At 39.3% G+C, this 13,127-nt stretch overlaps 1 non-coding gene across 1 annotated transcript; it reads right to left on the reverse strand.

Moving 5' to 3' along the window:
* Positions 1-7,582: 7,582 nt before the first annotated feature.
* Positions 7,583-7,689, reverse strand: LOC121229847 (small nucleolar RNA R71). Its single transcript, XR_005927802.1, has one exon. It is a non-coding gene; the product is annotated as a small nucleolar RNA R71 (small nucleolar RNA).
* Between the last annotated feature and the right edge of the window lie 5,438 nt (positions 7,690-13,127).

Raw genomic sequence — 13,127 nt, forward strand, 5'->3', positions numbered from 1 at the left:
TGTTACACGACTACCCTGTTAGATGGAAATTTCGAGGACGAAATTTCTTTAAGGGAGGTAGAGTTGTAACACCTTGAATTTGGGCCTAGAAGTTTTGGGCCTTGAGCATAGGAGCGGTTGAAGGTAGCTTATAATATTCTGTTGTGCATGCAAATTTCGTTAATGAAGGCTTATTTTAGTGGTTAAGTGTGTTGAGAAGTGTTGGAGAAGTCCTAGGTTTAAACCTGGACTCTAACAAAAAATTTGGTTTAAGGTGAATCAAACCCTGGGTGTAGTAGGTAGGCCTTAAGAATATTGTTGGAGAAATTGTGGCACAAAAAACCTTATGGCTTAGTGGCAAGTGGCGTGTGGAGCATTTGAGGGGAGGCATGGGTTCGAATCCCATAGCAAGCAAAGAGCATTTATTTTGCTAACAGGGGCCGGCAAGAGTTGGTGTTGAATTTAAACTCTGATGTTGGAGGGATCCCACATCGGGAAGCTAACATAAGAGTGGATGGGAAGCTGGCTTTAAATAGAGAGAACCATGAGGAGAGTAAAGGTACCTTTCTTGGCTGATCCCTTTCGCTTTATGGCGTGCTCGTTTGGGTTGGGCGTCGGCTAAGAGTGCTCGGAGCGTGGATTAACTCTAGTCTCCAATCAGGTGTGTATTTATCACTACTCTTGTTGTTGGATGGCTACTTCGGGCCGCGATGGGCCGAAAGGGGCCATGTGGGCCCAATGGGCCTACAGGCCCAATTGGATAAGTTGTTTGATTGTGTAGTAAATATTGGACTAGGCTAGGTGAATCGAATATCTGTGGCTAGGTTTGGGCTAAAATGGCCACACGAGCGTGTGGGCCCATTTGGGCCGAGAATAGGCTTTAGGCCCATTCGTATTGTTATCCCTGTTTAGAATACTTTAGTTTACCAAATTACTAAAATGTCCTCAATTTGTAAAATTACCAAAGTACCCTCGATTTACAGAATTACCGTTTCACCCTCGATTTACAAAATTACCATTTTACCCTCGATTTACAGAATTACTGTTTTACCCTCGATTTACAAAATTACCATTTTACCCTCAGTTTACAAAATTACCATTTTACCCTCGATTATGAAATTACTGAAATACCCCCAGTTGTAAAATTACCAAAGTACCCCGATTTATAAAATTACCCAAATATCCTCAATTTGTAAAATTACCGAAATACCCTCAGTTTGCAAAATTACTGAAATACCCTCGATCAATAAAATTACCAAAATACCCCTGGTTTGTAAAATTACCAAAATGCCCTTGGTTTACAAAATTACCGAAATACCCCTGTAGCATAGAATTACCGGAATACCCCTGTAGGTTAGAATTATCGAATTACCCCTGTAGGGTAGAATAACCGAAATACCCTTGTAGGGTAGAATTACTAAAATACCCCTGTAGGGTAGAATTACCGAAATACCCCTGTAGGGTAGAATTATCGTAATACCCTTGTTGGGTAGAAATACCGAAATACCCCTGTAGGGTAGAATTATCAAAATACCCCTGTAGGGTAGAATTACCCCTGTAGGGTAGAATTATCGCAATACCCCTGTAGAGTAGAATTACCGAAATACCCCTGTAGGGTAGAATTACCGAAATACCCTTGTAGGGTAGAATTACCGAAATACCCCTATAGGGTAGAATTATCGCAATACCCCTGTAGGGTAGAATTACCGAAATACCCCTATAGGGTAGAATTATCGAAATACCCTTGTAGGGTAGAATTATCGCAATACCCCTGTAGGGTAGAATTACCGAAATACCCCTATAGGGTAGAATTACTAAAATACCCCTATAAGGTAGAATTACTAAAATACCCCTGTAGGGTGGAATTACCAAGATACCTTGTGGGGTAAAATTACCATTTTGCCCTTAAGGTGCTAAATGATTGTTTTGCCCTTGTGGCCAAGTGACTAACTTGGACTGTGTGGTTGACGAATTTGATTGTGAATATATGTTGGTATATGAATGACTTGACTGTGATTGTTTGATTCAAATATGGGCATGAGATTCTGCATACATGACATGTTGCATGGGTTGGGATTTTGTACGGAGGAAGATCTGATCTGTTAGGATCGCATGGTTGCTTGACGACTATGGATCCACCGAAGGCTTAAGAGCCGTATATTCGTACTGATTTGATAAGGTCGTACGGGTCACCCAAGACGACTGTGGACCGATCAATGGCTGGTGCCGATCATATTTACCCGAGGCTGGGTGCCGACTATATTACCGTCGCTGATGGCTATGTGCCTAACATAATACAGCTACCGATGGCTTAAAGCCTTCTGATTATGGCTTTGTGTCAACATACATATGGCTCTGTGCCAACCTAATTATGGCTGTGTGCCAAACGCATTTGCCTAAGGCTATGTGCCAATATATGGTTATTGACGACTCTGTGTCGATCACATTTACCTAGGGCTGTGTGCCGTTATGTTGCTCTAGTTGATGGCTGTGTGCCTAACATAATGCAGTTATCGATGGCTTTGTGCCACGTATTCTGTTAAGTGGCTTTGCCACATTATCTGTTTCTAGTGGCTATGCCATAAATATCTGTTATGGTGGCTCTGCCACAATATCTGTATCTGGTGACTCTGTCACAATATCTGATAACTGAGCAGCAATGCTGCAACTGTGGAGTGTAGGGCTGGGTGGGTTGAGCTATTCCCCACATGGAGAGTAGGGCTGGTACGGTGGAGTGTAGCGGTTGGTTATAGGCTGGGTTGGGATTGCATTCACATTCTGGTTCTGATTCTGTCACATAATTCTGATTTTGATTCTGATTCTGTTACTAATACTGATTCTGATTCTGATTCTGTTACTGATTCTGATTCTGATTCTGTCACCTAATTCTGATTCTGATTCTGATTCTGTTACTAATATTGATTCTGATTCTGATTCTGTTACTGATTCTGATTCTGATTCTAATGTTTCTTATTCTGTAATGGGCTAAGGTCCATCTGGTACTGTTTGTTGTAATGGGCTAAGACCCGATTGGTACTGAAATTGTAAGTAAGGCTGGGGCTAGACTTTTAATTCTTTTAGATGACTGACTGTTCCTTTTTATAGTAGGGGATTTCACACTGAGTTTTCGTAAACTCACCCCGTTTATTAACCTTTCAGGTAATTTCCAGCCTTAGATGGATCGGGGTTGCTAGGGGCTCGGAGGAAGCCACACACACTGGTTATGTTACAGTTTTGATTATTACCTTTAAAATATTTTATGTGGGTTGTAGTAAAGTCGTTGTAATTTTTTGGATTTCAAATTTGGAATTTTATTTATTGTTCTTATAATTGCTAGTATTAGAACACGATTTTCCAAAGCAACTACTGTTATTCAAAACATCACGTAACCGCAATTGTTTTTAAAGTAAGTTTCCGCAACTACCAAGATTTTTACAAAGTTGTTAAGAATGTTATTCAGCTGAGGTTTTCTAACAAGGTTTTAAAAAGGGTATAAGTTTTTAATTATTAAAAAGGGTTTTTAATGGAAACATGGTTTTCGAAAAACACTTCAATGTGACACGCCAAGTTCGAGGCAAACATATTTTTAAGATCGTCGTAACTTGATTTAGCTATTTTAAGGACTGGTTGAAAGAAACGTGAATTTTAAAATTTCACCCATGTTGAACATGTATGTATTTTTATGTTTGACGGTAGAAAATGCTTGTTTGTTATTTGTTAAACGACTTTTGTAAAGTGATTTTCGGTAAAAATGACAAATAGGGACTTATTTGTAAAAGTCTATAAAATGAGTAGAAAAATGTGAATAAATGAAAAAATTTTGCTATCATGAGCATGAAAAAGGTTTGGCTAGGCTTGGGTTGCGAGGAAATTGAAACAAAATTAATTTTACGAGCCTAGGGACTAAATTGTGAAAATGTCAAAAGGTTAGGGTAAAAAATATAATTTTTCCCATTGTGTGTTTTTGGGCTGAATTGAATAATGTGATGATTAAATAAGTTAAATTTGATATCAAGAAAAACAAAGTTCGAGTTTAGATGGGGAAAGAACAAGGTTGTGAACTAAAATCGAACTAACAGTCGTTTTTGTAACCGAGGTAAGTTCGTATGTTAAATAAGCTTTAATATATTTGTATTTAAATGCTTTAATATAGCATGAATAGTATGATTGATTTTCTGGATGAGTTTAACTTTACGAACGAGTTCAACGACAGTTCGATAAGCAAGAAATCCCATTTGAACCTTAGGAATAGATTAGGATACAAGTGACATGTCACTAGGATTACCATGTTTTATGTGATTATGTAATTCGAGTGCTAGTCTCATACGTCTTACCAGTGACTGAGTATACCGGTATATGTTGCGGTTACTTGACAACTTGTATGAGCAGCACCGAGTAGCAACGTCTTGACTGACAGCTTGTGTGAGCAGGCCCGTTGATTAGCTCGAGAGCGAGCAATTATGCGATATGAGATTGAGACAGCATTGGCTACATATGTGGCACTTAGTGTGCAAGATTCCGAAGTATTCGACATTATTATTTCGAGTGGTTCATGGGTATGTTAAAGATGAGAATAAGTGTAAATTTGTTACGATATGGTACATGTATGTACTCGAAGCTTATGATTATAAATTTTTGAAATGACGATTTCAAGGTAGGTTATGATGGAAGTGAATTATGATCATGAGATTATGGAAAATTATGTTATCTTATGTTATATTACTTGCATGATTAGTGAATGGTAAGGTTGCTTATTTCTTCATACGAACTTACTAAGCTATATAGCTTACTTCGTCTTATTTCTAATGTTTTATAGTGTCACCAAGCTAGCTCGGGATTAGAAATCGTCAGAAGTTACATCACACTATCAAACTGTCCTTTGGGTACCGATGATTTTTAAAATATTTTGAGAGTATGGCATGTATAGGGACTTGGTCATTTTGTTATATGTATCATTTGATTTGGCCAAATGTATTAACTTATATTTGTTTACGGTGATTTGGTATTTAGCCATGTAATTGGCTTATTTTCACTAAAATGACTATAAGTCCATTTATATAAGTGTATGTGTTAATGCCTTCTTGTTTTGTGTTTTGCAATAGGTTGCTATGTGTTTATTATGGTTAAATGAGTTGTTGTGAAATGGATGAGATGGGTCCTTTGGTGTGCGAGGAAATCTAAGTAGAATTATGCATGATGAAAGTATTCATGTTGATACTTGTGAATGTGAGTTTGGTATGAATTGATTTGGTAAATTATAATATAGTAAATATGTTAAGTGTTGGTAATGAATGATATGATTTAGCCTTGATTATGGATGTTCTGGTTGCTTAAACATGCCATGGATTATGCCATTGAATTTTTGTGTGTGTAAGAGTAAATGAGGGTGACAAATGGCTTGGTAGATAGACTTTATTTTGTCCACACAGGTAGACACACGGGAGTGTGTCTAGGCCATGTGTGACACACGGCCTGCCCTATAGGCATGTGTTCTAGCCATGTGTCCCTGATAAACGCCAAATGATACATGTTTTTACCCCAAATACTTAGCATATTTATGGATATTTACTACTAGATTTGTGGATTTTGGTGCTTTTAATCCGGTTATTTCATGTTTTATACCCAGGAGAGCAGCAAGAGTCAAAAGGAGCCAAAAACGACCAAAAAAAGGGACAAAATGAACCAAATCGAGAAGACCCACACGGCCTAAGCCTTGCCACACGGGCAACTCACACGCCCATGCCTTTCGAGGGTGTCGACCAAAGTTTACATGACTCACACGGCTTGGCAACCACGTCACACGGCTGTGGCACACGGGCATGTCCCTTTTTCAAGGAATTGTATCCTACACAGAAAAAGGATACTTAGGGGGGAAGAAAACCAATCAAAAGCCTATATAAACACCCTAAGTATGACCTAGAAAGGGGGCTCTCCAGAACGTTTCTGGAACATAGAACCACACGCCGGGAATTACTTGATGGAAGCCAGACGATCCATCTTAAAAGCTGGAGCTATTCCAAGACTGAAGATCTCTCTCAAAATTCCTTCAGGGGTTTTAGAGTTTTCTTTATGTTTTGTTATTTTCATACTTTTGAGATGTACTCTTATTTTATTATGAACTAAACCCCTTAGATACCTAAGGGGGATAAAACCTATGATAGATCTTGTTATTATTATCTGAACTGTATGATAAATACTTGATTTGTTCTTAACTATATGTTCTTAATGCTTGAGTTAATATTCCAGGTATTAATTCATGATTTGATGTGCTTATGCAGAAGAGGAATAGACCCTACCTAAGAGTAGATTTGACATAATTAAGCGGAGTTGATCGAACGCCTAGAAATAGGGTTACCAGTTTTGCCAGATTAGGGTGAAACCTAATAAGGGGATCTATAATCGAGTTAATGCAACCCTAGAGTGTTAATTAGAGAAAAGTCTCGTTTATTCAATCTAGGGATTAGATGTTATTAGTCTTGAATAGAGATAATAACTTAACTTAGGGATATCTACGGAACAAGTCACGCGAATAAATCGTCCTGTTCAGAGTCAGATAACAAGTGAAATCTAGGTGGATTCCTCCTTGGGTGTCATCTTTATTAATTGCACTCATCAAGTCTTTTTCCAAATTCTCTCTTCGCTTTAATTAAATTAGTTAATTAGTTTAGATAATTAGTTTAATAAACAAACCCTTTTATTCTTAGGCTAGATAATAAAAGGATAGTTATTACTAGTACTTTTGGTTCCCTTGGGTACGATATCCCGATCTTGCTATTACTATACTATTGTTCGATAGGTGCGCTTGCCTTTTTGTCGTGATAATAGTTAGTTTAGGTTTGATCTTCATTATAAATATTTATTACTTGTTACGAATCACCGCGATCAAGTTTTTGGCGCCGTTGCCGGGGAACTGAAATATTAGGAACACTAAATTTTTATTACTTTAGCCATTTATTTTTCTTGTAATTTTATTTTATTTTCTTATTTATCAATTTACTTTTTCTTTCTCTTGGCAGGTTTTTATAGTTTATGACTAGAAGAAACCCATCAGGACCTTTACTTTTTGACGAAAAAATCAATCGAACAGTTTCGTAGAAATCAAAGAGAAATAAGGCGTAGTTTACGATACACAAAAAACGAATAAGAAGGCAATACTCAACCTCCAACCGACGAGATGACTGAAAACCAAGACAATCAGCTGCCTCCTGCAATTGTAGCTAATCAAAATCCTGCTCCACGTACTATGTATGACTATGCTAAACCCTCTTTAACAGGAACTCAATCAAGTATAGTTAGACCTGCTATTGCTGTGAATAATTTTGAATTAAAACCTAGCACTGTTCAGATGATACAGTAATTTGTTCAGTTTGATGGCTTGCAGGATGAAGATCCCAACACTCACTCAGCAAATTTCCTGGAATTTTGTGATACATTCAAAATCAATGGCGTTTCTGATGATGTCATCCGTCTTCGGTGATTTCCCTTCTCACTGAGAAACAAAGCTAAACAGTGGTTGAACTCGTTATCATGAGAGTCTATCACTACTTGGGAGCAAATGACCGAGAAATTTTTACTAAAATATTTTTCACCGGCTAAAACAGCTAAATTACACAATGATATCTCTTCTTTTGTGCAGATGGACTTAGAAACACTTTATGATGCATGGGAGAGATACAAGGATCTATTGAGAAGGTGCCCTCACCATTGGTTACCTCTATGGTTGCAAGTTCAAACATTCTACAATGGTGTGAATCCCTCGACAAGACAGATGATTGACGCAGCTGCTGGAGGAACCATCAACAACAAAACACCTAAAGAGGCTTATGAATTTATTGAAGAAATGTCACTAAATAACTATCAGTGGCAAGTCATGAGGACTAAGCCAACAAAAACAACAAGCGTTTATAGCGTCGACTCAGTTACTATGCTGTCAAATCAGGTAGAACTTCTCAATAAAAAGATTGATGGTTTACTTGGTTCTACGCAGGTACATCTAGTAATGAGGTGTGACTCAAGCGGAGGAGGTGTGCATATAGAATACCAATCCTTCAATCCTACAACTGAAGAAGAACAAGTCAACTATATGGGTAATAATAACTTTAGATCTCAAAATAACCCATACAGTAATACCTATAATGCAGGTTGGAGGAACCACCCAAATTTTTCCTGGGGAGGTCAAGGGAATCAAAAGCCACAAAATCCTCAGGGTTTTCAACAGCCACCTTATCACTAAGAAAGAAGTCGAACCTTGAAGAGATGCTCTCTAAATTCATCTCGATGTCAGAAACCCATTTTCAAAATACCGAGATTGCATTTAAGAATCAACAAGCATCGATCTAAGGACTCGAAACTTAGATAGGCCAGCTGTCCAAACTAATCTCCGAAAGACCACAAGGTAGCCTACCAAGTAATACTGAACCTAATATGAGGGAACACCTCAATGTAATTAGCGCTCAACATAAGGACGAACTCTTTATACCTGAGCCAGAAATACAGCAAAACAACGTGATGAACAAAGGACGAGAAGAGGTAAACGATAATGATCCCAAACTGGTAAGTACGAATCATGAACCTCGTGTGCCATATCCTAAAGAGATGACGAAAGACAGAAAAAAAGAACAATTCGGTAAGTTTGTCAAACTCTTAAAGAAATTACATATTAACTTACCCTTTATTGAAGTTCTTTCGCAGATGCCCAACTCAGCAAAATTCTTAAAGGAACTTCTGAGCAAAAAAAGGAAATTAGACACTACATCGTATGTGGAACTCAATGCAGTCTGCTCGGCTATTCTAAATAATAAGCTACCTAACAAATTACAAGATCCAGGGAGTTTTACAATTCCTTGTTTAATTGGTAGTTTATCTGTGAATAATGCTTTAGCTGATCTAGGGGCAAGTATAAATATTATGCCCTATAAAATGTTTAAACGACTAGGTCTTGGTAAACCCAAACAGACTAGGATGAGCATACAATTGGCTGACAAAACAGTTAGATTTCCTAAGGGTATTACTGAAGATGTTCTCGTTAAAATTGATAAATTTCTTTACCCAGTAGGCTTTGTTGTCTTAGATATGGATGAGGATAACGAGGTACCTTTAGTTTTAGGACGACCCTTTTTAGCAACTGCCAGAACCATTATTAATGTAGGCACAAGGGAACTAACACTTCGTACAGGTGACGACGCAGTGATACTCCAAGCACGCGATTCAGTCAAAACCCCTAAGACTCAGGATAATGCTATAAAACCTATCGATGATAAAACTAATATTCAATCGTCCTTGCAGGAACCTTCTCGAACAAATACAACAGAGACAGTGCGCTACTATCATGAAAAGAACAAAGAAGCCCATGAAGAACGAAGACTACGGATAGAGGAGCTAGACGAATGGCAAGAACACAAATTGAGAACACATGATAAACCAAAACTACGCAAAAACAAGCCCGATACCTCTCCTAATCAACTTCAGGTCGGCGATACAGTCTTACTACCACACCAAATGAGGAAATCCCTCTTACGGTACTCAGTATTTTTCCATTCAGTACAGTGGAGGTGAGTCATGCCAAGTTCGGCACTTTTAAGGTAAACAACACCCGTTTAAAACCTTATTTTAAAATTGACAACAGGAATGAGGAGTATGAACTCCTCAAACCACCATGATCATTCAACAAAGAGGTAAGTCGAGCTTAGACTATAAATAAGCACTTCTTGGGAGGTAACCCGAGCACTAACATATTTTGATTTCTTTATTTTTTAATTTTTAACACTTTGAATCATTAACTTAATCTTTGAATTGCACAGTTTTTTAGCACACACGGCCAGGCACACGGGCCTGCCTAAAGCTGTAGCCAAACAGGGGAAGAGACACGGCTGTGTTGAAGCAGGACATGATTTCCCCAAAACAAGATGCGATAAATCCCCACGGCCGTGCGACATGGCCATGGGTGAACTTGATAGGAAGAACACGGGCATGGGATAGAAAACCACGGGCATGCCAGGGACAAGGCTTGATTCTGTTTCTTCGACACGGGCGTGTATGCCATTAAACCGTGGACAACAATACACGGGCGTGGTACCATAACACATGGGCATGGGAGAAGCGAACAATGCTAGGCACGGCCGTGCGACATGGCCGTGTGCCACACACGCCCAAGACACACGGGTGTGTGATAGTAGCCGGGCACGACCAAATTTGAAAAAATTTAAAAAAAACGGGCTACCCTCACAGCACACGGGCGTAGCCCTAGGCCGTGTGCCCTTCCCCTATATAAACAAACCACTTTCATCTTCTTCCTTCTTTCAAAACCCTAGCCGAAATCCACCCTCCCCCAACCCCTACTTCCTATTCCAGCCACCATTCCCTAGATTCTCACTTCCCCAACCCTCAAACCACCCTCAAAGTCACTCCACTTACATTAGTCCCCATTTTCCCCTCCTTATACCCTCTATTTTTCCCACCACACGGTTTCCTCTCCGCGTCACATGCCCGTGCACCGCCTTACAATAGCCCTTGGTTCACTTTCTTAACCTTGTTTTTCCAATTTGTGTTGTTACATTAGTATTTTTCACACTTTACATAGATATTGTTACTATTACAAATATGTTTTAGACAAGTTAAGAATTTTCTTTAGAATTTTCTATATTTGACTTATTTAAAACACTGAATAGTATATACTAGTTTTAGGCCTATTGCTTAACTATTGATGTAACTTAGATTCTATCAATGCTCATATATTTTCAGGTACATTATGTTGTCATCGAGAGGAAAGAAGGCCGCGGTCCCATCCTCAAAGAGATATAGGGGACCAGGTTCTTCCTCGGTACGAGCTACAGCCGAAGTTCGACACCTGTTCCTTGAATTTCCACAAGCTTCGCAGGAGGAGCTATTTCAAATACTACGCGCACGACCTATCACCATAGGTTGTTGCATCGACTGGGTTGCCGTCGAGCTAGTCCAGCTCGCTGATGCCATCCTCGCCCTCCTGTCTACAGACCTATGGGAACGGTTCTTCGCTATTACCGAGCCCACTTATTTAGAGCTAACCTTAGAATTATGCTCTACTTTTCATTTACAGGTGGTGATGAGTGTCCTAGGCACCATTCACTTCCGATTAGGCGGTCTAGTTGGTGCGATCAGTGTCCCAGAGTTTGGAGTTGCTCTGGGACTTTACACCGATGAGTTTATGGAGGAGGAGGACATGAATGCACTACCACGCAATATCCACATCTCCCCCTCCTTGTGCTGGAAGCCTTTGGCACCACTCTCTTCCAACTACGATCCCAGCCGCTCGTAGGCCTCAGCTCTCCCCATTCCCTCTACTATCTCCATGCCATATTGGCTCACACATTGATCGGGAGGAGAGAGAGCACCGGCATCGTCACCACCCACGACGCCTACTATTTATGGTGCATGACGAATGCACACGTGACTGACTTGGCCTACTTCATTGCTTTCGGCATTCGCCATCAGACCAAGCGGCATAGGAAGGGAGTGATCTCCATCAGCTCCTGCGTGACGCGCCTTGCTAGACACTTCGGCCTCCTTAACACCGCGGCCCAGTCATCAGCGCTTACACTGATAGGTCAGATGTCCCCACAGGGCATCACGACTATGTTACACATGCAGATGATCGAGAGCCGACGTGGGACCTACCCTCCGCAGTATCGTCTCTCTCATGCCATTGACGAGGAGGATCTTGAGGACATTCCTGATGATGTTCCCTCACAGCACGAGGAGCCTTCGACCGCGCCACCTAGGGAACGACCAGTTCCTGCGGCTGTTTCATTGACACATCTTTCTGACTGACTTGCCCACTTCGAGCAGTACTGCACTACGCAGTTCGAGATGATCCACGAGCGAGATCGGCGACGGGATCGACAGATGGACGATATGCAGGCCATGATGCAGCGGCTGTGCCAACACTTCCACATTGCACCTCCAGCACCACCACCTGAGGGCCCCACCGACGAAGATCATTGAATCCTCCTATTTTTTTATTTTATTTTATTTATTTTATTCTTATTTTTCTTTTGTTTTTTATTTTCATTTCAATTTTCTTATTTTGAAAGACATCTCTATATTAGTAAATTTTTATTTTACATTTTCTGGTATTTCTAACAAGTAATTCCACTACACTCTCTTCCACACCAACTCTTAATAAGCTCTTCATGATTCTACAGACTTCCAAGCAAAGCTGCTAGGAATATTTATGCAATGAGGAAACAAATAGGGAACAATACCTAACGAGTGCTATGTTCAACGACCCAATTTCTTCATCTAGCCAAGAACAGTGGTCGCTACCATTTTCCCCAAACACTTCAGCCTCAAAATCAAGCTCCGCATCCTTCAAACAAGGAGTTTCACCTCTTTCCCTCTTATGATTTTCTTTATGTTGACTAGTCTATCTTTGTACATTGAGGGCAATGTACATCTTAAGTGTGGGAGGGTGAACATGGAACCTAACTTTTTACATTATTCTCAAATCCCTGGATTTGGTCTTGTGCTTAAGTGATTTTCTCATAATATTGATAGAATGAATTCTGATTGACTTATAACTATTGTTGGTATGTCATGAATTAGACTATGGGAATTATGAATGATTATTTGATTATAGGACATTAAAGAATCGAGCATGATAAGTTGATATTTTGAGAACTAAAATTTTTAGATTATTTTCCTAAATTGAGGTATTATCTTGAACTCTTAAGTATACAGGAATGACATCAAAAACCCAAATTTTTGGTGAGATTTTTGAGTTTTTTGAGCATATAGCTTTTTTTCTTGCTCACTTCTTTTGTGGTTTGAGTGTGTCAACATTGAACTGTTATTCTAGAACTTGCTTCGATTATACATGTCAAGACCACACGTATGATTTGATATATTGAGATGATAAAGGCACTTAGGATTTAACCCATTGACTCCATAAAAAGCTTTCCCGTATAATTAAACCCTTAGTGAACCCCTTTTGAACCTATTAACCTTTTTCTTTGATTAACCCTCATCATTAACCCATTAACCCATTATTGTTGAAATCCTCTTACTTAATTTGACCCTTTTTATCGAGATAGAATTTAATATTGTTACCCCACTATGTTCACCATTTTTTGTTACTGAATCATGAAGTATAATTTCTGTATTGTATTAACTTG

This window comes from Gossypium hirsutum, chromosome A05 (assembly GCF_007990345.1).
Source record: "Gossypium hirsutum isolate 1008001.06 chromosome A05, Gossypium_hirsutum_v2.1, whole genome shotgun sequence".
NCBI lineage: Eukaryota > Viridiplantae > Streptophyta > Magnoliopsida > Malvales > Malvaceae > Gossypium > Gossypium hirsutum.